This window comes from Oncorhynchus kisutch, linkage group LG4 (assembly GCF_002021735.2).
Source record: "Oncorhynchus kisutch isolate 150728-3 linkage group LG4, Okis_V2, whole genome shotgun sequence".
In the NCBI taxonomy this organism is placed as follows: domain Eukaryota; kingdom Metazoa; phylum Chordata; class Actinopteri; order Salmoniformes; family Salmonidae; genus Oncorhynchus; species Oncorhynchus kisutch.
The window spans coordinates 21,891,664-21,918,789 of NC_034177.2; the positions used below are offsets into that span (position 1 = coordinate 21,891,664).

Sequence of the window (27,126 nt, forward strand, 5' to 3'; positions counted from 1 at the left end):
TTTCCATGGGTTTGTGGACAGGTCAATTTTAATAGTCAGAAAAGCAGGAATTCCATAATGGAAGGGTGATATCTATTTCGTAACAATGCATTGGAACTTTTCTGTAGCCTTTATCAAGAAACAGTTACCTTAAAATGCGACTAAAAGGAGATTGAAAAAAAGAAGTGTTTTAGATATGGTGATAGGTTACAAAAAGGAGAAAAACAACTCACTCAGAGCTTTAAATTAAGTTCTTTATTGAATTAACAGATCAGATATAACAAGAGCCTGAATGACATGAAAATGTCATCCTATCATTGACAGTTTCCATTCATACTGGAGGAGGATGGTAGTTACAGGCTGGACCAAAGAGTACACTAGAAAAGCCACTCCCAGGGCACCATGAACTTCCATTCCAATGAAAGTACAGGTCAGCAGCAACCAAGAGAGAGCAAAATGGGATTCCAACAGCGTGTAACAAAGGCAGGAACCTTTGGGCTCTTTGTAAAATGGTTTGTCCTTCTTTAGCTGTCTGGTCTGATCCAGCAAGGGCTACTGGCAGATCTAAAAGTTCTTGTGTCCATTTGTCATTGGTCTGTGTGGAAAATCCTCCATTGTAACATACATCACACATTGAGCAATGTTCTGATCCATTATGACATGGGAAAGGAACTCCATCTGAAGAACTCAATCCTGAAGATATATGGCTGCCTTCTTTCATATTGATGACATGAATGTTGATCACACCACCACACAATCCATTTGTTGAAGTTTTCTTCAGGGAGAGGTTGCTGAAGAGATAATACATTTTTTTATGAACACTCCTGACTCAACACCTTTATACAGTCTACAAGCATCATATACCAACCATACAGGACAGCTCTATTTGGACACCTTGATTGTGAATAAAGAGTAGATGCATTACAACCACTAACTATTCCAGTTAAGTCCTACCTGCATTCTATTTCTTGTCCTTGTCTTGTATTTAATTGTATAGGCCTATCACAACATGGTCGGCTTAGCTCTTGGATGCCAGGTTGGGCTCTTGCACAGGTGGGGCTCTTGTCTGGAAGGAACAGGGCTATAATTCCATCCTTCGTAATAGCAACACATCCACATCTGCCGTCACTGTTAAGCTGGACTCTGCATGGCTGTGCTATAGCGACAGGTGCAACTTCCGATGCAGGTAATGGGCTCTGTTGCTCAGAAGAGGCCTTTCTTCGTCGTTCACAATGCATTCTTTTGGCAAACAATCCCGTTGGCAACATTGTTTCAACCAATGCAAGTTGACAATCGAAGCCTGACAGTTTTCTCCTCACCTCCTGCAAGATTAAATATCATAGATGAAGTTAAGAAACGTGATTGATTTATAAAGTCAAGTCGGCCGAAAACACATTATCTGCAGATATTTACACAAACCCTTATTATTTTTTTTGAGACCCCAAGTCCTCTGCGTCTGCAATGATCAGACATTTTTCCAATGTTGGCTGAATTAATTAAACAAATTCTGAAGGTGAAAGACTGCTTATTATAGATTATAGCAGTGACTAAAATGATGTTTTCCGATGTAGACAGACAGCGCGCTTGTCTCGCTTCTCGGAGACAGAGGCTGTGAGAAGAGTCGCACAGCACACTAGCTGTTCATCCAATGTGCAAGGGTTGTCAATCATTATATGATGACGTCACGTGAGCGTGACGCTCAAACGTCGTTCTTGTTCTTTTGCTGTCTATCACTGAATCCAAACCGGCTGCGCGCGTGCGCCATCGTGCAAACATTTATTTTGTCCCCCCACACCAATCGTGATCACAACAAGCAGGTTAAAATATCAAAACAAACTCTGAAACAATTATATTAATTTGGGGACAGGTCGAAAAGCATTTATGGCAATTTAGCTAGTTAGCTTGCACTTGCTAGCTAATTTGTCCCATTTAGCTAGCTTGCTGTTGCTAGCTAATTTGTCCTGGGATATAAAAATTGAGTTGTTATTTTACCTGAAATGCACAAGGTCCTCTACTCAGTCAATTAATCCACACATAAAACGGTTAACCGAATCGTTTATAGTCATCTCTCTTTCTTCCAGGCCTTTTCTTCTCTTGACTTTATATTGCAATTGGCAACTTTCATAAATTAGGTGCATTACCGCCACTGACCTTCGCCTTTCAGTCACCCACGTGGGTATAACTAATGAGGAGATGGCACGTGGGTACCTGCTTCAATAAACCAATGACGAGATGGAAGATGCAGGACTTGCAGCCGATCTATTTTAGCCCGTGCAATAATTGAATAACGTAGATTTTTATTTTTATTTTGCAACGCTCACGTGTGGCCAGCCTGTAACTCATATAGAACAATTAAAAAATATTTGGCCTAGCTATCAACAACTAGCTTTGAGCAACGTTAATGGAAACGTTTGTACTCTTCTCTCAGAATGTGGATAAACTTGAGAAAAATGTGTCTGAATTGCCAACAATAATTCCATGAGCTAAATTTAATTGAGTAGTGTTTTTAGCTACCTTGCCCACAAAAGTTGATTGAGCGCGAGATTCACTAAAATCATGCCACTTTGATATAGCTACGACCGGAAGTTACTTTTTCGTAGCAGGTTAGGATAAGTAGGTTAAGGTTAGGAGTTGTAGCTATCTAAAAACACAGAAAGCTAGCTATAGCTTGTAGTTATAATAATAATAATAATAATATTTTCCTAGGTAACTGCTAGTCTGCTGTTGTTAGCTGCGGTGGTTAGTTGCGGTCTAACCATCAGATATCCATAGGAAGCCATATTTCTTTAGATTTAAGTTTGCCAGGCTGAAAATGCCCGGCCATTGTCAATAACCCTTTCCCTATCTCTCCCTACCAGCCTATGTACACAACGAATCCCATTCAGGAATCAGAAATATGGCTGAGACAGTGACAACATCCACATGCACTGGGACCTTTTCAGTCAACAGAATCAACCAGGGATCATACTCACTGTGTTTGGAGTATGTCTCTTTGGAGGTGAAGAGCTAGCTTTCTAACGTTAGCTCTTTTTTAAAATTGTAATGACCTGGCCTGATCGTAAAGGAACAATTGTCCAGACAATTGATGGGTTAATAAATCATGAATTCGTAACCTCAAACTCCACACAGGCGGACCTCCCGGATGGCACAGTGGTTAAGGGCGCAACAGGGCCAGCTGTGCCACCAGAGACCCTGGGTTTGCGCCCAGGCTCTGTTGTAACCGGCCGTGACCGGGAGGTCCGTGGGGCGACGCACAATTGGCCTAGCGTCGTCCGGGTTAGGGAGGGCTTGGCCGGTGGGGATGTCCTTGTCTCATCGTGCACCAGCGACTCCTGTGGTGGGCCTGGCGCAGTGCACGCTAACCAAGGTTGCCAGGTGCACGGTGTTTCCTCCGACACATTGGTGCGGCTGGCTTCCAGGTTGGATACGCACTGTGTTAAGAAGCAGTGCGGCTTGGTTGGGTTGTGTATTGGAGGACGCATGACTTTCAACCTTCGTCTCTTCTGAGCCCATACGGGAGTTGTAGCGATGAGACAAGATAGTAGCTACTAAAACAATTGGATACCACGAAATTGGGGAGAAAAAGGGGTCAAATTTAAAAAATTTAATTAAATTAAACTCCACACAGGCTACTGTTTGGCCGCAGCCCACGCCAAATAAATGAAAGATACCCATATAAGCAACTGTGAAATTCTCTTGTGAAGAACAGACATAAGAGAGAGAACAATGGCTAAACATGGTCTTAATTTGCAATGCTCATCCCCCTTTGTTTCCTTAAGGAACCGCCAAAGCACTCTTCTAGAGGGAGAGTCATTGTTCAGTGATGGCACCTCCATTACATTTGATACTTTCAAAGACCTTGCCGCTGAACTTGATTGTTTTTATATTCTATATAGAACAGTATCTGTCAAATTACAGTTGTATCCATGTTTGGGTACAAAGGAGGCAAATTCTATGTGAATGTTTTTGTCCCACATCAACAACTTTCACCATCAAGCTGATATTGAAAATCTTCAGTAGTCCTCTTTTAGGGTTCATCATGTCTAAAATCATAATGTTTTGGCATCTTCAACAATGGACTGATCGAAATAACCATCAACCTGGCAATGACGATATCTAAGGAAGTCTCAAGGTTTTGCTCGCCTGAGGTAAAGTATCTCATGATAAGCTGTAGACCACACTATCTACCTACCTGTATTTTTCGTAGCTGTCTACATACCACCACAGACCGATGCTGGCACTAAAACCGCACTCAATGAGCTGTATACCGCCATCAGCAAACAGGGAAACACTCATCCAGCGGCGCTCCTAGTGGCCGGGGACTTTAATGCAGGGAAACTTAAATCAGTTTTACCAAATTTCTATCAGTATGCTAAATGTGCAACCAGAAGGGAAAAAATATTAGACCACCTATACTCCACACACAGAGATGCATTCAAAGCTCTCCCATGCCCCCCATTTAGCAAATATGACCATAATTCTATCCTACAAGCAAAAATTAGAGCAGGAAGCACCCGTGACTGGGTCTATAAAAAAACTGGTCAGAGGAAGAAGATGCTAAACTGCAGGGCTGTTTTGCTAGCACAGACTGGAATATGTTCTGGGATTCTTCCGATGGCATTGAGGAGTACACCACATCAGTCACTGGCTTTATCAATAAGGGCATAGAGGATGTCGTCCCTACAGTGACTGTACATACCCCAACCAGAAGCCATGGATTACAGGCTACATTCGCACTCAGCTAAAGCTGCTGCTTTCAAAGAGCTGGACTCTAACCCGGAAGCTTATAAGAAATCCCACTATGCCCTCCGACGAACCATCAAACGGGCAAAGCGTCAATACAGGACTAAGATCAAATCCTACTACACCGACTTCGACACTCGTCGGATGTACCAGGGCTTGCAAACTATTACAGACTACAATGGGAAGCACAGCCGAGAGCTGCCCAGTGACACGAGCCTACCAGACGAGCTAAATAACTTCTATGCTCGCTTCGAGGCAAGTAACAGTGAAGCATACATGAGAGCATCAACTGTTCTGAACGACTGTGTGATCACGCTCTGCGCAGCCGATGTGAGTAAGACCTTTAAACAGGTCAACATTCACAAGGCCGCAGGGTCAGACGGATTACCAGGACTGCGCTGACCAACTGGCAAGTGTCTTCACTGACATTTTCAACCTCTCCCTGTCTGTAATACCAACATGTTTCAAGCAGACCACCATAGTCTCTGTGCCTAAGAACATTAAGGTAACCTGCATAAATGACTACCGATCCATACCACTCACCTCTGTAGCCATGAAATGCTTTGAAAGGCTGACTTTGAAAGGCATGGCTCACATCACCATAATCACAGAAACCCTAGACCCACTCCAATTTGCATACCACACCAACAAATCCACAGATGATGCAATCTCTTTTGCACTCCACACTGCCCTTTCACACCTTTCACAAAAGGAACACCTATGTGAGAATGCTATTCATTGACTACAGCTCATCGTTCAACACCATAGTGCCCTCAAAGCTAAGGACCCTGGGACTAAACACCTCTTTCTGCAACTGGATACGGGACTTCCTGACGGGCCGCCCCAGGTGGTAAGGGTAGGTAACAACACATCTGCCACGCTGATCCTCAACACGGGGGCCCCTCAGGGGTGCGTGCTCAGTCCCCTCCTGTACTCCCTGTTCACTCATGACTGCACGGCCAGGCACGACTCCAACACCATCATTAAGTTTGCTGATGACACAACAGTGGTAGGCCTGATCACAGACAACGATGAAACAGCCTACCTGGCTGTAAATCTGGGGAGATAAGATAGGACAGGGAGAGCCCCTCCAGAGCTCTAGTATCTGGGGGAGACTGGAACTGTCAGCCGAGTGGTTATAAACTGTGGTGAGACTCATGAGAAAATCCCTATGTTTGTGTGTATGTATGTGCATAGGTTAGAATGGTATAAAAGGATTTGTGTATGCACGAGAGAGCATACGCAAATAAACCTGGATCTGATCAATTGTGAGCTGGGAATTCTGTCTTTTATTTAAGACCAGAACTTTACAACCTCTGGGTATCAGACAGATAAAGATAATTGGAATTTATGAACATTGATTACAAAATTACTGAACACTTATAAAAAACAATCAATCTTTAACATAATCACTAGTTAACTACACATGGTTGATGATATTACTAGTTTAACTAGCTTGTCCTGCATTGCAAATAATCAATGCGGTGCCTGTTAGTTTATCATCGAATCACAGCCTACTTCGCCAAACTGGTGATGATATAACAAGCGCATTCGCAAAAAAAGCACTGTCGTTGCACAATGTACCTAACAATAAACATCAATGCCTTCTTAAAATCAATACACAAGTATATATTTTTAAACCTGCATATTTAGTTAAAATAAATTAATGTTAGCAGGCAATAATATCTAGGGAAATTGTGTCACTTCTCTTGCGTTCTGTGCAAGCAGAGTCAGGGTATATGCAGCAGTTTGGGCCGTCTGACTCATTGCGAACTGTGTGAAGACCATTTCTTCCTAACATAGACCGTAATTAATTTGACAGAATTCTACATAACTAAAACATAACATTGAAGGTTGTGCAACGTAACAGCAATATTTAGACTTATGGATTCCGCCCGTTAGATAAAATACAGTATGGTTCTGTATTTTACTGAGAGAACAAACTTTTTGTTTTCTAAATGAGTTTCCGGATTTGACCATATTAATGACCTAAGGTTCGTATTTCTGTGTGTATATTATAATTAAGTCTGATTTTGTATTTGATAGAGCAGTCTGACTGAGCGGTGGTAGGCAGCAGCAGGCTCATAAGCATTCATACAAACAGCACTTTCCTGCGTTTGCCAGCAGCTCTTCGCAATGCTTGAAGCACAGTACTGTTTATGACTCCAAGCCTATCAACTCCCGAGATTAGGCTGGCAATAATATAGTGCCTATAAGAGCATCAAATAGTCAAAGGTATATGAAATACAATGGTATAGAGAGAAATAGTCCTATAATTCCTTTAATAACTACAACCTCCAAATTCTTAACTGGGAATATTGAAGACTCATGTCAAAAAGGAACCACCAGCTTTCATATGTTCTCATGTTCTGAGCAAGGAACTTAAGCGTTAGCTTTTTTACATGGCACATATTGCACTTTTACTTTCTTCTCCAACACTGTGTTTTTGCATTATTTAAACCAAATCTGAAAATGTTTCATTATTTATTTGAGACTATAGATGGTTATTTATGTATTATATTAAGTTTAAATAAAGTGTTCATTCAGTATTATTGTAATTGTCATTATTACAAATATATATATAAAAATCCTCAGGCTTTTTTTTGGTCCTCCAATAATCGGTATCGGTGTTGAAAAATCACACGACAAAACCTATTCCCCCTCAGGAGACTGAAAAGATTTGCCATGGATCCTCAGATCCTTAAAAGGTTTTACAGCTGCACCATCGAGAGCATCCTGACGGGTTGCATCACTGCCTGGTATGGCAACTGCTCGGTCTCCGACCGCAAGGCACTACAGAGGGTAGTGTGCTCGGCCCAGTACATCACCGGGGCCAAGCTTCCTTCCATCCAGGACCTCTATACCATGCGGTGTCAGAGGAAGGCCCTAGAAATTGTCTAGCCACCCTAGTCATAGACTGTGCACGGTAAGCGGTACCGGAGCGCCAAGTCTAGGTCCAAGAGGCTAAATGCATCACACTTTAAGTACAGATTTCATGTAATTTAGCTGAATGGCTAGGCATGGCCCAGCTTTCCATAGGTCCTGGGAAATGCTGACCTATTTGGCCAACACCTTAATTGTCTTCATCATTGGTATTATTTGGTAACATTTGGGCCTCAATGATTTCTTCAACATTATAGTGCTCTACTTTGCTATGTACAACACAGCACTTTTTTATTGAGTTTACATCAGGCATTTAACCAGTTTTTCTACCGCATAATTATGTTATGTATCAGTTTGTTCTTGTGATCATTGGCAAGGAACCAGAGGAGGTATCTATTTGAGACTCTTCTTTCTCTATTACAGACATGTGACTTTAGTTGCACTGTCACCCTTATTGGTACACACTGGCTGTGGCTTCAGCTGGAGGTGGGCAGCAGTGTGTGTCTAGGGAGGGACCAAATGGGCCTTTTGTGTATGGGCTCTAATCAATACCTATCGCTGAAGTATTACAGATTATGTGCTAGAAATTTAAAAGTAATTCCAGATTGAGCCGACATATGCAGCGTTTACCGTGAATGCAGTCTCCACTAACGCATGAACATTTCCTTTAAATGTCAGTCATGCTGTAACGCCGAATTTCCGCGATAACAGATTGAATAGAGCTTCTACTTCTTAAGCTCATAGATTTTCAATCAGATGATTTGGATGAAGTGCAAGTGAGAGAGAATGTAGGGATTTTTTTTGTGTATTTACTACTTTCTATTTTTACTTTCCTACCCCTTTAGCGGGGTACCATGATGACAGCAGTGTCCTTATGTTATGACCTCTGTTAATATAATCATAATCTTGACAGTTGAAGTTATCATCTCTGTTGCAGATTTTGGTCCCGTCTTCTGGAATGGAGGCCCTAACACGTCTTATTAATGCAACATCAATTCCCTTGTTCTTTAGACTTCTAGGTAAGGAGTACTGTGTTGAGTAGTTGTCTTATTGGACAGGTTGTTCAGAATGTATGCAAAGCCAACTAAACTGCACTTAGTAGCACTGAAAGAGGTTGTGTCTCTCTCACATTGTGTCCTGTGTTCCCAGACCTATGTGATGCCCAACCGTATGGGCATGTATTTCACATATGAGTAAAAACATATATCTTCCCCCGTGCTCTTCCTTCCAGGTTAGCATTGAATAGTTTTCCCCTACAGCCAGGATGACCAAGTTCCCACACTTTGACAGGAACATTCTGTGTCCACCATCAACACAGGAGCAGGAGGACCTGATGGAGGAGGCTCGCATGCGCATCCTGAAGGCACAGGTCTGGGTCACTTCACTGGATCACACTCAAAACTATATTCATGATGCCATCATATTAACCCTGACCTCACGTAAAGTGGTGAGCCTGATTTCTCGTTCAGCCCTTTCAAAGTAGAACATGTGGAAGGAAAGCATTTTTCAAATATGTGAAATCAATGTGTTCGATAGGATATTATGTTAGAAGTTGTTTTTGTTTCTTTAATCACAGGCTGTACGTCTGTTTTCCTTCACTTAGTTGTAGCCTTGTCGATACACTCCTACAATGTGGTTAGGGCTTAGGATGACGCATTAGATTATGATGAACTTTTAGTCCACAGGGAAGGAACTATTGACTTTGGTGAATGTAATAGGTTTAGCATGAAGATGACAGATGAACCATTAAGAGTCCAGTATAAATGGTGTTTAAACTGGGAACTGGTGTTGGTTTTCTACCAGACAAGCTACTAGAAGCAGCACAGTGCTGGATTTCTGAACAGAGAGGCAGCCAGGACCCTGATTAATACAGCTGAGAACATGACAAACCACAAGGAAATGTTGTATTGCTCTCGCTGCACTCACTCAAAGATATAGGAACAACACTGTATTCGAAGTGCCCACTATTACATTCTAACTACATAATTAGAAGAAACATTCTATTTCCAAGATCACAAGTCAAATCACAATTGCAATATTTGGTTAAAAATAAGGCCTCAATTCTTTTGCCCATATCGTGCAGCACTATGTGGCAGTGTGGAAATGTCAAATGAAACAAACAGAATGGAGAAAGACCCTTTGAAATCACTTAGAATTCATGTGCTGCCACCCTAAATAACATTATTTTTTGCCATATCACCCAGCCCTAGGACCACTTGGTTCAGTATGGGTTTATGATGTGTTAATAATCACAAATGCTGACCTAAGACAGCAACTGATTAGATGATTACATGTTCAACTTCAAACCCTTGAGTAACACCGGTGTAATGCATAATATTTTTTCTTTGAATGATCTAGCTATACTGCTTATAATTATTTGAAAAAATGGTTAGAATTAGAATGGGGGCTATGATTGACAACCATCTTCTGTTTTTTGATTGTCATTGTGCTAGTGTGGGGCACACTTTGGAAAAGGCGGCACCACTTGGAAGAATCTAAGCTCAGTAATTGCACCTTATTATGTACTTAGCTTAACCACCCTTTAAATATTTGATATCTCAGGGTCTTGAGTCTATTCTTTTTCATGTCATAGTCCTAGAGGCCTATGGCTATGTTCAAAGTCATATAGAGAGAGAATTCAGCCAGGTTTAAGAACCGCTTCCATGTTAGCACCTTTCTGAAATGTTGGTGATGTAACAATACGAGAGCGCCTCAGACAATTCCCTATGAAATGACCCACTGTCAACAAGCAAAACAGAGCAGCTAATTTAAGACCATTTGTTAGCATTTGGGATAATATGTATTCATGTCTGTACTGTGTTGTGGTGTCAACAAACTGCATACCTGCTTTCACTGGACATCTTCATAGGTTTTGAAAACTATAAGAAATAAACAGCAAAACGCAGATGCGTCAATTATCACTTAGCAACAGCTATTGAGGAGAAAGTGGTCCTTTGTAGCTCAGTTGGTAGAGCATAGGGTAGGGTAGTGGGTTTGATTCCCGGGACCACCTGTGTGTAAAGTCTATGCACGCATGACTAAGTTGCTTTGGATAAAAGCCCCTAGAACAGCTTCAATTTGGTGGGGCATGGACTCTACAAGGTGTCAAAAGCATTCTAAAGTCATACTGGCCCATGCTTTCCACAGTTGTGCCATGTTAGCTGGATGTCATTTGGAAGGTGGACCATTCTTGATACACACATGAAACTGTTGAGCTTGAAAAGCCCAGAAATGTTGCAGTCCTACTACCACCCTCTGAATGGCAGACATACACAATCCATGTCTCAATTGTTTCAAGGCTTAAACATCCTTCTTTAACTTGTCTCCATCCCTTCATCTACACTGATTGAAGTGGATTTAACAAGTGATGATGGAGAATGATGGATGAGAAGAATGATGGAGGCCACAAGAATGATGGAGGCCACTGTGTTCTTGGGGACCTTCAATGACGCAGAAATGTTTTGGTACCCTTCCCCCCGATCTGTGTCTCAACACAATCCAGTCTTTGAACTCTACGGACATTTCCTTCGACCTCATGGCTTGGTTTTTGCTCTGACCATGCACTGTCAACTGTGGGACCTTATATAGACAGGTGTGTGCCTTCCAAATCATGTCCAACAATTGAATTTACCACAGGTGGACTTCAATCAAGTTGTAGAAACATCAAGGATGATCAATGGAAACAGGATGCTCCTGACCTAAATTTAAAGTCTCATAGCAAAGGGTCTGATTACTTATGTAGAGGTATTTCAGTTTTTTTATCGATTTTAATTTTTTTCCCAAAAACCTGGGGTATTGCGTGTAGATTGCTGACAATTTGTATTTATTTAATTCATTTTACAATAAGGCTGTAACATAACAATGTTTAAAAGTCAAGGGGTCTGAATACTTCTCGAAGGAACTGAATATAGTGTATATGGATATGTTTCTGCCTTTATCTATGTTCAAGAGTGTTCAGGATATCATGAAATACTGGGAGCTAAAAGTGCCGTTTTAAAGCTAATTTACTGTAATTCTACACATTTTGCCATTGGTTATAATGCTATCTAAGTGATTCAAAGATTATAACAAAATCAAAACAATTTCATAACAAAATACTCCTGAATGCATAATTTGGTTATTGTTAGTCATTGTTAGTTCTCAAATATTATCTTATTATAAAATATATAGGTCCATTATATTTTCTATATACTTTCTGTCTGGTTTTAGTCGTTTAGTTTACACTGAAAACATTTCTAAGTGTACACTGAAAGCAAACTGATTATTATTTTTATTGTTTGGACATAGGTGTCCTGAAAAGTCTGCTGTAACGTTAGGATTCATATTCTTGTTGCATTACCAGATATGAAACAAAATGGCAGAAATACTTTGAAAACAGCTACTGCAGAATTTATTTAGCTATAAATCACAACTCGCACATGTGCCCATACTTGACTTTTGACTATTTTTATGCAATGCTTGCACTGTGTAGAGCCCTGAGTGTGACCACCCACAAATATGGCAGGGGAATTCGACATTCTTACCCGCCAAATAGCCCTTACACAGCCTGGAGGTTTGTTTTGTGTCATTGTCCTGTTGAAAAACAAATGATAGTCCCACTAAACGCAAACCAGATGGGATGGCGTATCGCAGCAGAATGCTGTGGTAGCCATGCTGGTTAAGTGTGCCTTGAATTCTAAATACATAACTGACAGTATCACCAGCAAAGCACCCCCACACCATCACACCTCCTCCTCCATGCTTCATGGTGGGAACCACACATGCGGAGATCATCGCTTCACCTACTCTGCGTCTCACAATGACACAGCGGTTGGAACCAAAAATCTTACATTTGGACTCATCAGAGCAAGACAGATTTCCACCAGTCTAATGTACATTGCTCGTGTTTCTTGGCAGAAGCAAGTCTCCTCTCCTTATTGGTGTCCTTTAGTAGTGGTTTCTTTGCAGCAATTCGACCATGAAGGCCTGATTCACGCAGTCTTCTCTAAAGAGTTGATGTTGAGATGTGTCTGTTACTTGAACTCTGTGAAGCATTTATTTGGGCTGCAATCTGAAGTGCAGTTAACTCTAATGAACTTATCCTCTGCAGCAGAGGTAACTCTGGGTCTTCCTTTCCTGTGGTGGTCCTCATGAGAGCCAGTTTCATCATAGCACTGGATGGTTTTTGCTGGATGGTTTTTGATTACCAACAACGACGAGACGGCCTACAGGGAGGAGGTGAGGGCCCTCGGAGTGTGGTGTCAGGAAAATAACCTCACACTCAACATCAACAAAACTAAGGAGATGATTGTGGACTTCAGGAAACAGCAGAGGGAACACCCCCCTATCCACATCGATGGAACAGTAGTGGAGAGGGTAGTAAGTTTTAAGTTCCTCGGCGTACACATCACAGACAAACTGAATTGGTCCACCCACACAGACAGCATCGTGAAGAAGGCGCAGCAGCACCTCTCCAACCTCAGGAGGCTGAACAAATTCAGCTTGTCACCAAAAGCACTCACAAACATCTACAGATGCACAATCGAGAGCATCCTGTCGGGCTGTTTCACCGCCTGGTACGGCAACTGCTCAGCCCACAACCGTAAGGCTCTCCAGAGGGTAGTGAGGTCTGCACAACGCATCACCGGGGGCAAACTACCTGCCCTCCAGGACACCTACACCACCCGATGTCACAAGAAGGCTATAAAGATCATCAAGGACAACAACCACCCGAGCCACTGCCTGTTCACACCCTCTATCATCCAGAAGGCGAGGTCAGTACAGGTGCATCAAAGCTGGGACCGAGAGACAGAAGCTGTTTTTCAATCTCAAGGCCATCAGACTGTTAAACAGCCACCACTAACATTGAGTGGCTGCTGCCAACACACTGACTCAACTCCAGCCACTTTAATAATGGGAATTGATGGGAATTGATGTAAAATATATCACTAGCCACTTTAAACAATGCTACTTAATATAATGTTTACATATGAGATAAATAATGTAGGGTATATACTGTACTCTATATCATATACTGCATCTTTATGAAATACATGTATCACTAGCCACTTTAAACTATGCCACTTTGTTTACATACTCATCTCATATGTATATACTGTACTCGATACCATCTACTGCATCTTGCCGATGCCGCTCTGTACCATCACTCATTCATATATCTTTATGTACATATTCTTTACCCCTTTACACTTGTGTGGATAAGGTAGTAGTTTTGGAATTGTTAGCTAGATTACTCGTTGGTTATTGCTGCATTGTCGGAACTAGAAGCACAAGCATTTCGCTACACTCGCATTAACATCTGCTAACCATGTGTATGTGACAAATAAAATTTGATTTGATTTTTAATGATGGACTGTCGTTTGTCTTTTGTTATTTGAGCTGTTATTGCCATAATATGGACATGGTCTTTCACCAAATAGGGCTATCTTCTGTATATTTTGATTTATTTAACACCTTATTGATTACTACATGATTCCATATGTAATTTCATAGTGTTGATGTCTTCACTATTATTCTAATAGTAAAAACAAACAAAAACCCTTGAATGAGTAGGTCTGTCCAAACTTTTGACTGGTACTGTATGTTAATGGAATTATTTAGTTACAGTTACAACACAGCTATCTGTTCTAATTTAAATTATTTTCTTAATGACATGTTTGTTCTAAATGGTACATGTGACTTGTTTCAGGAGGCAAATGACGCACATCACTACTTCACAGGAGCGGCATTTGAAAGTAAACATTCATTTTTTTATCTAAATGCATTTTTTGGCAGAAATGCCTTCCGGAACATGTGAACATTCATGTGCCTTAATAACAAACTTGTATTCCAGCCATCAATAAGAGTAAAATTATTAAATGATGAGCCTAGTTGGTTTAGCCACGGAAAAAGACAGGAGCCTTCCCGCTAGCCATGATTGGCTGAGATAATGGATGGGCTGTACATGCAGAGAGATGAGTTTTGGATTGGTCTCCCATGTAGCATGCTTCTGTCTATAACATGAGCTGTTCAGTATGTGTTGACAGTCCTTTCTACCTTGCCGTTTTTGAAAGATATAACATTAGCCATCGAGAACTACAAAAGATTTTCTACTTTTCTCAACAACATTGAAGCCCTGAATTTAGTAGGCGCTATTGACAGATCAGTTGGAAAAAGTGATGGGCTACTTTCTGCACACGCCACGGTCAGTGTGAACCTGAGTGACTTGACACAACACTGGCCAGACAAGTTGTAGCTACAAACAAAATGTAGTTAAATAGTTACAGTCTGCCATGAAACGTTCATCCATGTATATGGGTAAGAGTCTAGCTACATTTTCAGATATAAGTTTCTAATTTTCACCTACCTAAAATTTCACCTACTTTGTTAGCGTTAGCTACCTGCAGATTCAAACTACAGCTATGACAATGTTTGTACCGTTTACACCTTCTGTATCTTGTGCATGTGACAAATAAACATATATTTTATTTCATATAGCTTGTGTTTACCACATGGCCTCGTGAATCCTTAAAGAGATAGGTGGGGCTAAGGCTTAAGAGTGTGTGAACGATGCTGAATGGGTGCTCTCCAGTAGATGTACGAAAACATTCAAGGGCCATTTTATCAAAAGTGGGATTACAAGTTTATCAACTTTCAAAGCAGAATCACTTTCCTATTGTTCAGTGTATGATATACCATTTTCTAGCTCTGAGACTGTACTTTTATCCAATGTAAAAAAAAAACATTTCAAATTTTGCTACATAAGATTTTCAAAAAGATGATAGAGTTCTCTTTGAGATGCTCAGCTATATAGAACTAATAAATACTGATCATTTATGAGGTAGTAGAATAATTCATGCTCAAGGAGAAATCTTGCAGATTCCAATCTTTCAATGAGAAACAAATTTTAATTAGATCAGATAGGTGTGTTTAAACTTTTGCTAAAATAATTACATGAACATATTTTGTGAGAGTAGGGTGACTACCCCAGCAGGTCTCAACCCTAGGCCACCAACACCAATGACAAATGCCCTAAACACTGTCCCAATATGGGATATATTTAGGACATGTAAGTATAGGATCAGTATCGTTAGGTCCTGTTCTGTTTAGAAGAAACCCTAACCCCCTCCTCCCTATGCACTTGCGTAGATAGGAAACAACACGATAGGTGTAAGGCTCTAAACAATCAGGTGTATGCACTTAACATAGCTGAGATTTAGTTCAAAGTACGCTCAATATTTTTCTTTATTGATCATAGGGATTCAGGAGTATTAATAAAACAGGTTAACATTCCCTATCAGCATTAGACAATTATACTAAAAGCCCTTAAATTGCTGGAATAACTAGGCCTAAATTAAATCAATGACATTTAGTTCGAAAACACTGTATGTTAAAAGCACAGTGTGTGAGTATCCCTTGCCAACAGACAAAGAGCTATGAATGGATCAGTGGTTCACCAATCAGGTCCTTGATTAGTTTGGCAACCGTAATAAGGCGTAATGTGTAATGAAACATATTTTTGGGGGAGAACGTTTCTTTGGGACCATCAGGCGACGTCCTGACAACTGATACACAGAAATGTTCTTGCAACATTTCATGAAACGTGTCTAGAACATTAATATCTTATGTTCTGAGATCATGGCAACCATGTTTTGTGAATGTTTGGTGGGATAATTTCTGTTTGAAATTAAGGGAATGTTCTACGCCAAAACATGCTAAAAATTTTCCTCTAACTAACTGAAAACTGGATACTCAAACATTAGGGAAACATGAGAAACATAAAAAAAAAATGTTCTCTCTCCCTAGAATTGTTAGCTGGGCAGGCTTTGCCACGAGGAAGGCCTTTATCTTCAATCACTGGAAACAGTTTGATCTCTTCATCATCTTGGCTTGTGATGACATATTTCTGGACCTGGACCAATATTTTTTAGAATCACAGAATATATTGTCAATATTTACATGATACCGGGGCTCTTCGTGTGGTATGTTATGGTTTGATGGGACATATGTTATATAGATTTGAAATAGCTTTACAGTAACGTTTTCTAGGGTTACCTTTTATCAATGTTATGAATCATAATAATTGTTGAATATACAGTATGTCTTTCAGATCATCATTCCCAGGCTCATAGAAATCATAAACCGTCAGATCCATAAGAAGCTCAGCTTTGGGTATGACATCGGCAAAGGCAATGTCATCGGAGAGGAGCGCATAAGCAAGAGTATTGACCCTATCTCTGATGGCAAAAGCATATCTAAGGTGTTTTTAAATTACATTTACAATACAGTACACAACAAGAGCTGTTGATCTTTCACAACATGATATCATGTTTAGACCTCTCATACTCAATAAGTATGACCTCATCTTTACCTTCAGAACACACACATGCACGTTCTCCACTACCAAGGACACTCAAGACTTTGAGAATCACATCAAACCTAACCTATACTCTGAATGATCGGCTATGAAAAGCCAACTGACATTTACTCCTGAGGTGCTGACCTGTTGCACCCTCGACAACCACTGTGACTATTATTATTTGACCCTGCTGGTCATCTATGAACATTTGAACATCTTGGCCATGTTCTGTTAAAATCACCACCCGGCACAGCCAGAAGAGGACTGGCCACCCCTCATAGCCTGGTTCCTCTCTAGGTTTCTTCCTAGGTTCTGGCCTTTCTAGGGAGTTTTTCCTAGCCACCGTGCTTTGACACCTGCATTGCTTGCTGTTTGGTGTTTTAGGCTGGGTATCTGTACAGCTGATGTAAGAAGGGCTTTATAAATACATTTGATTGAATAAGTCTCAGGTACAACCCTAATGTAATATTTTCTTGCTGTTTCTGCAACACAGAGATGAGTCTAGCCAAATAATAACTACTCTCTAACCCTATATTGTGTTGCAGAAATGTTTTATTTAACTAGGCAAGTCAGTTAAGAAAAAAATCTTATTTACAATGAAGGCCTAGGAAGAGTGGGTTAACTGTCTTGTTCAAGGGCAGAACAACAGATTTTTACCTGGTCAGCTCAGGGATTTGATCTGGCAATCTTTTGGTTTAACGGCCCAATGCTCTAACCACTAGGCTACCTGCCACCGCCTGAATTGAGAAGTATACTGGAGAGAAACCGCAAGCAGGTTGTCTGGGAGATTGGTATTTATCAGTCATGCTAAATCAAGGCAATCACTTTAAATCAAGGCAATCACTTTAACTAGGGTCACTGTGGGGTCGCCAGTATAGTATAGTTGGCTTTAACTCACCATAATGTGATAAGTTTACTGTGCCTGTTTTGACAGCAACAATCCTTCAGTCCTATTTACATGTCAAGTATCCTACATTGAATCTCCCCTAAATGGATATAGATGAAAAAATAATTCAATGAAACATTGACAGAAACCTTCAATGGACTGATGTCGATGCTCTGGAGTGGAAGGTGTAATGTGTGATATTCTAATTGTGTACCTGGGTCAATTGATGAAAATGCACTGCTAGCCAATCATGTTTTAAAGATATACCGTCATTTTAACTTATGCATGTAGTGGTTCTACACACCTCACTATTTCAAGTCCTGACCAGGCTTAATTGAGAGGGAGAAAGAGGGAGCAGTCTGGGAGATCAAGGCTGGGTACCTTTAGAGCAACTATCTTCTTAGATAGAACCAGCAAAGGAAACGGGACACATCAGCAAATACTCATGATTGGGGGGGGGAAAGGAATGGGATGTAACTACCATTCCATTGTACCCCATAAAAGCCAGAGAAGGGATATAAGTGACTCCTTAAAGTAGGGGACCTAAATGTCTTCTGGGAGAGTACAGGGGCTCAGTAGGATACTGTGTGGTAATAGTGCCTTAAGGAGGCATTTTCTCAGATTCCCTGCATGCTCTCCTGCCAGAGGAAATTGATGCGTCTTTCTGGAAACTATATAACACATCTCATTAGCATTTAGAAAAAGCAGATCTGTGGTGACCTTAGGGAGTCATCACAGACACAAAGCAGGATTACACACTACAAGTGTATGTAAAACAGCTTGATTTTATATTTGTGAAATAGAAATATGTAGCCCTTAGTGCATCACAACCCACTGGGGAAAAAGTGGTTGAATCAACATTGTTTCCACATCATTTCAACAACAAAAATGTTTATGCGATGATGCTAAATCAACATGGGAATATCAACATAAGGGAATTTTGTATTTTTTTCTCCCAACTTTTAACATAAATCCAATGTCATGGTGACATTTTGTTGATTTCACATTGAATTGACATTAGTTGTCACCTCAACCAAACGTTAATCAAAAATAGACTGACGTCTGTACCCAGTGGAAAGTTCTTGTTGTTATGTGAGGGGAAGCTTACCCACAACTGTGCAAAGTTTACCACTGCCAGGAAAGTGAGTAAGATCACGACGCTGTGGTATCCCTTCTCAGGCTAGCTGCAGAGACCAATCCGAAGATTGCCATCTCAGTGAAGACCAGACAAGCCATACGAGCCATGCGAGAGAGACGAGAGAGACGTCATCCATACACTCATCTCCGGGGGGCTCTTAGACAACTTAGAGGCATCAATACTGGAGAAAGTGATTTCAGTTTGCTCCTCACCTGCTATTTGCAATACCTACAACTAATTTTCACATATATACTTTGTTACTTCTGACTATTCAGAGAGTGATTTTTATTCTAGAAATTAATGAATGTTTAATGTTTCCCTTTGGCAGATGATTGAAATAAAGATGAAGTACAGTGCCTTCAGAAAGTATTCACACCCCTTGACTTTATCCACATTTTGTTGTGTTACAGCCTGAATTTAAATTGGGTTAAATTGAGATTTTTTGGCACTGGACTACACACCATTCCCCTTAATGTCAAAGTGGAATAATGGATTTCTACTTTTTTGCAAATGTATTAAAAATGAAAAGCTGAACTGTTTTGAGTCAACAAGTATTCAACCCCTTTGTCATGGCATGCCTAAATAAGTTCAAGACTAAAAATGTGCTTAACAAGTCACATAATAACTTTTCATGTGTGAAATTGTAGTGTTGAACATGATTTTTGAATAACTATCTCATTGCTGTACCCCACACATACAATTATCTGTAAGGTCACTCAGTTGAGCAGTGAATTTCAAACACAGATTCAACCACAAATAACAGGGAGGTTTTCCAGTGCCTCACAAAAAAGGGCACCTATTGGTAGGTACCCCATAAAAGCAGACATTGAATATCCCTTTGAGCATGGTGAAGTTATTAATTACACTTTGGATGGTGTATCAATACACCCAGTCACTACAAAAATACAGGTGTCCTTCCTAACTCAGTTGCCAGAGAGGAAGGAAACAGCTCAGGGATTTCCCCATGAGTCCAATGGTGACTTTAAAAGTTTAATGGCTGTGATAGGAGAAATCTGAGGATGGATCAACAACATTGTAGTTACTCGACAATACTAACCTAATTGACAAAGTGTGAAGAAGGAAGCCTGTACAAAATACAAATATTCCAAAACATGCCTGTTTGCAACAAGTCACTAAAGTAATACTGCAAAACAAATGGTAAAGCAATTAACTTTTTGTCCTGAATACAAAGTGTTAGGTTTGGGTCAAATCCAACACAACACTTTACTGAGTAACACTCTCCATATTTTCAAGCATAGAAACGGAATGGAGCTAAGCACAGGCAAAATCCTAACGGTGTGGAAGCTCTTCGAGACTTACCCAGAAATACTCAAAGCTGTAATCGTTGCTGTTATAGTGTGGACACTATATAAATAATTACATTGAATATGTTATTGTACTTACCTGCTTTATAGTATGATTACTATTCATGTGTTCGTGGTTATTATTGGCCTTGACCTTTTACCCTTTGATGATATCATCACCCAGAGTTGTACCTGTTCAATACGACTCTACCACAGGTTGAGTAGGCTGTATCGCTTTGCTGTGTTTGTACCGTTTCTACATGGCTGTACACCTTTTAATTATTAGGTTGAAAGTAAAGGGAAGTAATATTGAATTATGTGCGGGCATTCCTTGTCATGTTACTACAGTTGCAAAAGGTGCTTCTGCAAAGTTTGACTCAGGGGTGTGAATACCTATGTAAATTAGATATTTCTGTATTTCATTTTCAATAAATGTGCAAAAAATGTTTCACTTTGTCATTATGGGGTATTATATGGGTGAGAAAAAATATATCGAATCCATTTTGAATTCAGGCTGTAACACAATAAAATGTGGAATAAGTCAAGGGGTATGAATACTTTTTGCAGGTACTGTAAATGACCAAGTTTCCAACAATAATCCTAGCACCAAGAGCAGCGAAACTTCTGCAGAGTTTACATTGATTGAACAAAGATAGCACCCAGATTGAGTTCATCAAGGTAGAGCACACATCTCCTAGACCATTGCCTTTGATTGACAAGCATTTTATTTTCTGTATTATATTATGAACATGTTACTTTCATGTTTGCAACAACAACAAAACATGTGTGTTATTTCAGAGTGGCCATGCTTATTTTCTTTGACTTTGGAGACACCATCACACAAGAACCTGAAGCCCTTCAAGGAATACAACTTGATTGTCTAGTTAATTATTTTTTTGATTTAACTAGGAAAGTCAGTTAAGAACAAATTCTTATTTACAATGACAGCCTAGGGACAGTGGGTTAACTGCCTTGTTCAGGGATAGAATGACAGATTTTTACCTTGTCAGCTCAGATTATTTGATCTAGCAACCTCTGGGTTACTGTCCCAACACTCTAACCACTAGGCTACAGGGCAGTATGTAAGGTATGTACTAATGTGTACTACAAAAGGTAAGGTGCAAAATGAATAACATCTTACTGAGTTTATGTTGTGGTAATAATTGGTTAATGTTCTGAACATACATGCCCATTTTTGTATCAAGCTGGTTTGGTATATGATCAAACACAAAAAACTTGAATCATCACTGCTGAACGTGATAGTTGGGAATGAATGTCAGTGGCATGACACTTCATTATTTTCATTGCAACTAAATAATGACTGACAGATCATAAGTTGACTACTACTCACCAGTAGTTTCCCAATATACTCTGTGAACTAATTACCCATCTCCGTCACATTATAACTCTGTAGAACACAATATCAAGTATACAGTCAATGCCGTTAATATGTGTAAATTACAGTTAATCACCTGTCATTTTGGTCACCCTAAAAAGTAACACAATGTAAGCTATTTCAACACATTACAGTGTGACACTGCAATTATGGGTAATTTAGAAAGGCGGGCATAATAGCCCTCTTTGTAGAGACACCTTTACTTGCCTTGTGATCTTACATTTCAATATCAGCTTTGTATGTCCATTTTCTATACCAAATTGTGTTTCTTTACCTCTGAATACAAAACTGGACTTGCATGTTGTAATCAGAAAATGACATTATAAAGTACAATTGTCACATGTTTTTAAGGCAGTATAAGGCATTAGTTTCAGAACAGGATTATTATGCAATGTCAGAAACATTAATGAACATGTTTCCTAAATGTTCTTTATATTGAATTACTCATTCGGCTGATACAGCAAGCTGAAGAACCCTCTGGGACAATTTGGTGTTGAAGCTTTATCAAGGATAGTAGAAAAAAAAAAACACAAAAATAAATCTGAAATAGAAATGTTGAATGCAACAACAATCTCTATGCCGTAAAAGAAGGGGCAGCCTGTATTGTAGTACTGCATTAGCAAGTTAGACGTTCTTTTTTGAAACAGAAAGGTTGTCACATTTTTTAAGCACAAACAACCTTCACAAACACCCATTTGTTACTGTATTACCAAGTTGTCTTTTGCTATGGTTTTATCTCCTTATCCTAGAATGATTTACAGTGCCAAGACAGGTACTTTTCACATTGTATGAAGACAGAGTGTGTAATGAGCATTATGACTCTTGGTGAGTCATGGAGCAGCACGATGGGCATAAAAGCATATGATGTAGGCCAGCTGTCACACTTACAGACAGCAGTATCCTCTCAGAGCTCCCATCCTTATTCCCTGGGTCACATTGATGACGCTGGTTGATACTTACTCTTCAAGAGGTGTAATAACATGTACACATCACCTGCTTACATTTCTACATTGTAGTTTACATGGAAGGGTTTCCGTTTATTCAAATGGAAGCTGCACCTTGAAGTGTCTCTATTTCCAACTATGTTATTTGTATTATTTATGAGCCAATTTAATACCACATGCTGGTTGTCTCGAATTGTTAGCTACCCGAATCATCAAACAAGCCCAATGTCGCTTGATTGACGCTCTGTGGTCATTACCCTGTGTATGAATGTGAATTCCCATACTATACTGTATTCCAAATGACTGAATGAAGCCCAAACATTGGAGGCAAGAGGCCCAGGGAGAAGATAAGATTGACACTAGTAAATTCAATTGATTGGACATGATTTGGAAAGGCACAAACCGGTCTATATAAGGTTCTACAGTTGACAGTACATGTCAGAGCATAAACCAAGCCATGAGGTCGAAGGAATTGTCTGTAGAGGGGAGAAGGGCCTTGGTCAGGGAGGTGACCAAGAACCCAATGGTCACTCTGACAGAGCTCCAGAGAACTTTCAAGAAGGACAACCATCTCTACAGCACTCCGCCAATCAGGCCTTTATGTAAGAGTGGCCAGACAGAAGCCACTCTTCAGTAAAAGGCACAACAGCCCGCTTGGAGTTTGCCAAGAGGCACCTAAAGACTCTCAGACCACGAGAAACAAGATTCTCTAGTCTAATGAAACTAAGATTGAACTCTTTGGCCTGAATGCTAAGCGTCACGTCTGAATGAAACCTGGCATCATGCCTACGGTGAAGCATGAGGGTGGCAGCACCATGCTGTGTGGATGTTTTTCAGCGGCAGGGACTGGGAGACTAGTCAGGATCAATGGAAAGATGAATGGAGCAAAGTAAAGAGAGATCCTTGATCAAATCAAAGTTTATTTGTCGCGTGCGCCAAATGATGAAAACCTGATCCAGAATGCTCCGAACCTCAGACTGGGGCAAAGGTTCACCTTCCAACAGGTCAATGACCCTAAGCACACAGCCAAGACAACGCATGAGTGGCTTCGGGACAGGTCTCTGAATGTCCTTGAGTGGCCCAGCCAGAGCCCAGACTTGAACCTGATCTAACATATTTGGAGAGACCTGAAAATAGCTGTGCAGTGACACTCCCCATCCAACCTGAAAGAGCTTGAGAGGATCTGCAGAGAAGAATGGAAGAAACTTTCCAAATACAGGTGTGCCAAACTTGTAGCGTCATACCCAAGAAGACTTGAGTCTGTAATCGCTGCCAAATGTGCTTCAACAAAGTACTGAGTGGCCTCCCGGGTGGCGCAGTGGTTAAGGGCTCTGTACTGCAGTGCCAGCTGTGCCACTCTGACGTAACCGGCCGCGACCGGGGGGTCCTTGGGGCGACGCAGAATTGGCCTAGTGTCGTCCGGGTTAGGGAGGGGTTGGCCGGTAGGGATATCCTTGTCTCATCGCTCACCAGCGACTCCTGTGGCAGGCCGGGCGCAGTGCGCGCTAACCAAGGTTGCCAGGTGCATGGTGTTTCCTCCGACACATTGGTGCGGCTGGCTTCCAGGTTGGATGCGCGCTGTGTTAAGAAGCAGTGCGGCTTTTTTGGGTTGTGTATCGGATGACGCATGACTTTCAACCTTCGTCTCTCCTGAGCCCGTACGGGAGTTGTAGCGATGAGACAAGATAGTAGCTACTAAAACAATTGGATACCACGAAATTGGGGAGAAAACGGGGTAAAAAAAAAGTACTGAGTAAAGGGGCTGAATACTTATGTAAACGTGATATTTCAGTTTTGACATTTTTATAAATGTGAAAAAATTTATAAACACCTGTTTTTGCTTTGTCATTTAGGGGTATTGTGTGTAGATTGATAAGGCTGTAACGTAACAAAATGTGGAAAAGTCAAGGGGTCTGAATACTTTCCGAATGCACTGTATGTAGAGTGCAAAGAAGAATGGAAGAAACTTTCCAAATACAGGTGTGCCAAGCTTGTAGCGTCATACCCAAGAAGACTTGAGTCTGTAATCGCTGCCAAATGTGCTTCAACAAAGTACTGAGTGGCCTCCCGGGTGGCACAGTGGTTAAGGGCTCAACCGTGCGGTTGATAAACCAGCCATAGGGCCTCTTCTCCAACTGCGCCACGTAATCATCAATCAATCAATACAATGTATTTATAGAGCCCTTTTTACAACAGCAGCTGTCCCAGAGAGCTTATACAGAAACCAAGCCTAAAACCCCACAGAGCAAGCAAAAGAAATCCCTAGAATGGCAGGAACCTAGAGAGAGGAACCAGGCTCTGAGGGGTGGCCAGTCCTCTTCTGGCTGTGCCGGGTGGAGATTGAAATAGATTAAAAGAGTACATGGCCATTAAGGCAGAAGCCAAAATAAAATGCAATTGAATAAACATGAAATTTAACCAGGTTTCCATCCAACCTTTTTAAGCAAGTAAAGTACATGACGAATAAAAAATGTAATGACAGGCCTAATGGAAACAGAACATTTTTCAGTAAACTTTCCAAATGTTGACAAAAGAAAATATACTAGACAAGGTGGGATTGTTTTGTTTCAGTAAAATGAATTATGTTGGTGGAAACACTTTGTGAAAATATTTCTATAATATAATTGAAATATATAGGCCTATAGCTAGGTTTCCATCCAATTGGCGACAGATTTTCATGCGAATATTCTAAAATCTGCATAAGCTCATTTCCCTCCAGAGATGTTTCTTCCATCAAATTTACTTGTTGCGGATAAAAGGCTGTTGGGGATGATGTAGTGCACATAAAATACCTTTTACGTTTAAATTTGCATGTACCGAAACAAGTGAAATGTTTTTTTCCCACTCTACTGATGGTTTTTCACAAAAAAATGTTACGTTGTATACAGGGATGCAAACTGGCGAGGGCCCAAAAAGGTGACACTTTTTTTTGCACTGAAACATGCAACAAGTCCCTGCTAGGGGGAGGTTTTAATTATACAACAAATAATATGATCTACATGATCAGTCTGTGTGTAAAATAAAAAGTGGTTCAGGTGAACCTAACTCACAGCTAGAAAATGTAAGGAAAGCAATCCAATGTTATGTGTTGCCTAGACTTTACTGCAAATGACACTCAAGTCTTGAGAAAAAACAATACACTAATATTGCAGTTAGCCATGACAGCCTTTATAACAGAATGCGTGTGACCACACACATCTAAATATTGCACTTGGGAAAAACAAACATATTAAAGTAGAAATAGATACATTCTATTTTTGCTCTATTATAGTGGTCACTATAGTAGATATTGATCAAGTGTACAAGGCTACATGTGTGCAAAAATAACATTCACTGAGTACAAAATGTAATAATCCCCCCTCACTCACACACAAGTGTTACTGTCAAGTAACACAACAAAAGCAATATTTTTGGGCTACACTGCACATTATTACATTGTACACTTTCTGCCTGTGGTCATCTGTTCTACAATGTTCCAGCAGAGAATGATACCCTTTGTTGGCATAATTGATCTCTTTCACTGTATTGAAAAAGTCAGAAAGAGGGATAGTGTGTGGTGTTCTTTTCACCATAGTGGCATCCAGCCTAAGCCAGGCCCAGCTCCAGCTACACTTGATCCCTGAATCCACGTGTTTAACAAGCAACGCCTAATTTTCACCTAATTCTCTCATTCGGAATTAACCACATACTGTAGAGGGAAAACATTAGTGCACAGGGAGTAGTTCGTTTGTTAGCTAGTTAACTAGTGTGTTAGTCCAGTAAGCAACTAACCCATTATACCTTGAGGAACGGCAAGGAGCGGCAAGGAGTCGTATACCAATTAACGTTAATACAATAGCGAATTGGTTAGGTTACTAACGTTAGTTAATCTGAGGTTGTGCTGTCTGACTTTATTAGCCAGCTAATTTTCACACAATAAACTCAAATATTTGATCATCACCTTCTCACCCCTGTCTCTGTGGTCAGGTTTCTCACCAACCTCTTCGATATCATTCAGGGGACTTTAACTGGCAAACTGATGGCTTTCCACTCTCCTCTGTCTTTCCAGAGCGCACGCTGATACTGTAACTAGCACATTGGCTGTCTCGTATCTCTTCAGTAACATGCTGCATTCTGTTGTTATGTGAATGATTGGCTCCAAACGCTCATCACTCGTTCGCATACAGCCAGTGATCCAAAGCCCCCCCCCCCCCCCCCCCCCCCAAACATTTCTCATTGGATCTACACGAATCACATACAGTTGAAGTCGGAAGTTTACATACACTTTAGCCAACTACATTTAAACTCAGTTTTTCACGATTCCTGACATTTAATCCGAGTAAAAATTCCCTGTTTTAGGTCAGTTAGGAGCACCGCTTTATTTTAAGAATGAGAAATGTCAGAATAATAGTAGAGAGAATGATTTATTTTAGATTTTATTTCTTTCATCACATTCCCAATGGGTCAGAAGTTTACATACACTCAATTAGTATTTGGTAGCATTGCCTGTAAATTGTTTAAATTGTGTGAATTTTGG

General features: G+C 40.5%; 1 long non-coding RNA gene across 1 annotated transcript; it reads right to left on the bottom strand.

Annotated features, from left to right (window-relative positions):
- Positions 1-255: 255 nt before the first annotated feature.
- On the bottom strand, positions 256-26,784 carry LOC116373970 (uncharacterized). Its single transcript, XR_004209672.1, has 3 exons — positions 26,551-26,784; positions 934-1,301; positions 256-770 (listed from the first exon to the last, which is right to left on the bottom strand). It is a non-coding gene; the product is annotated as an uncharacterized LOC116373970 (long non-coding RNA).
- Positions 26,785-27,126: the final 342 nt, after the last annotated feature.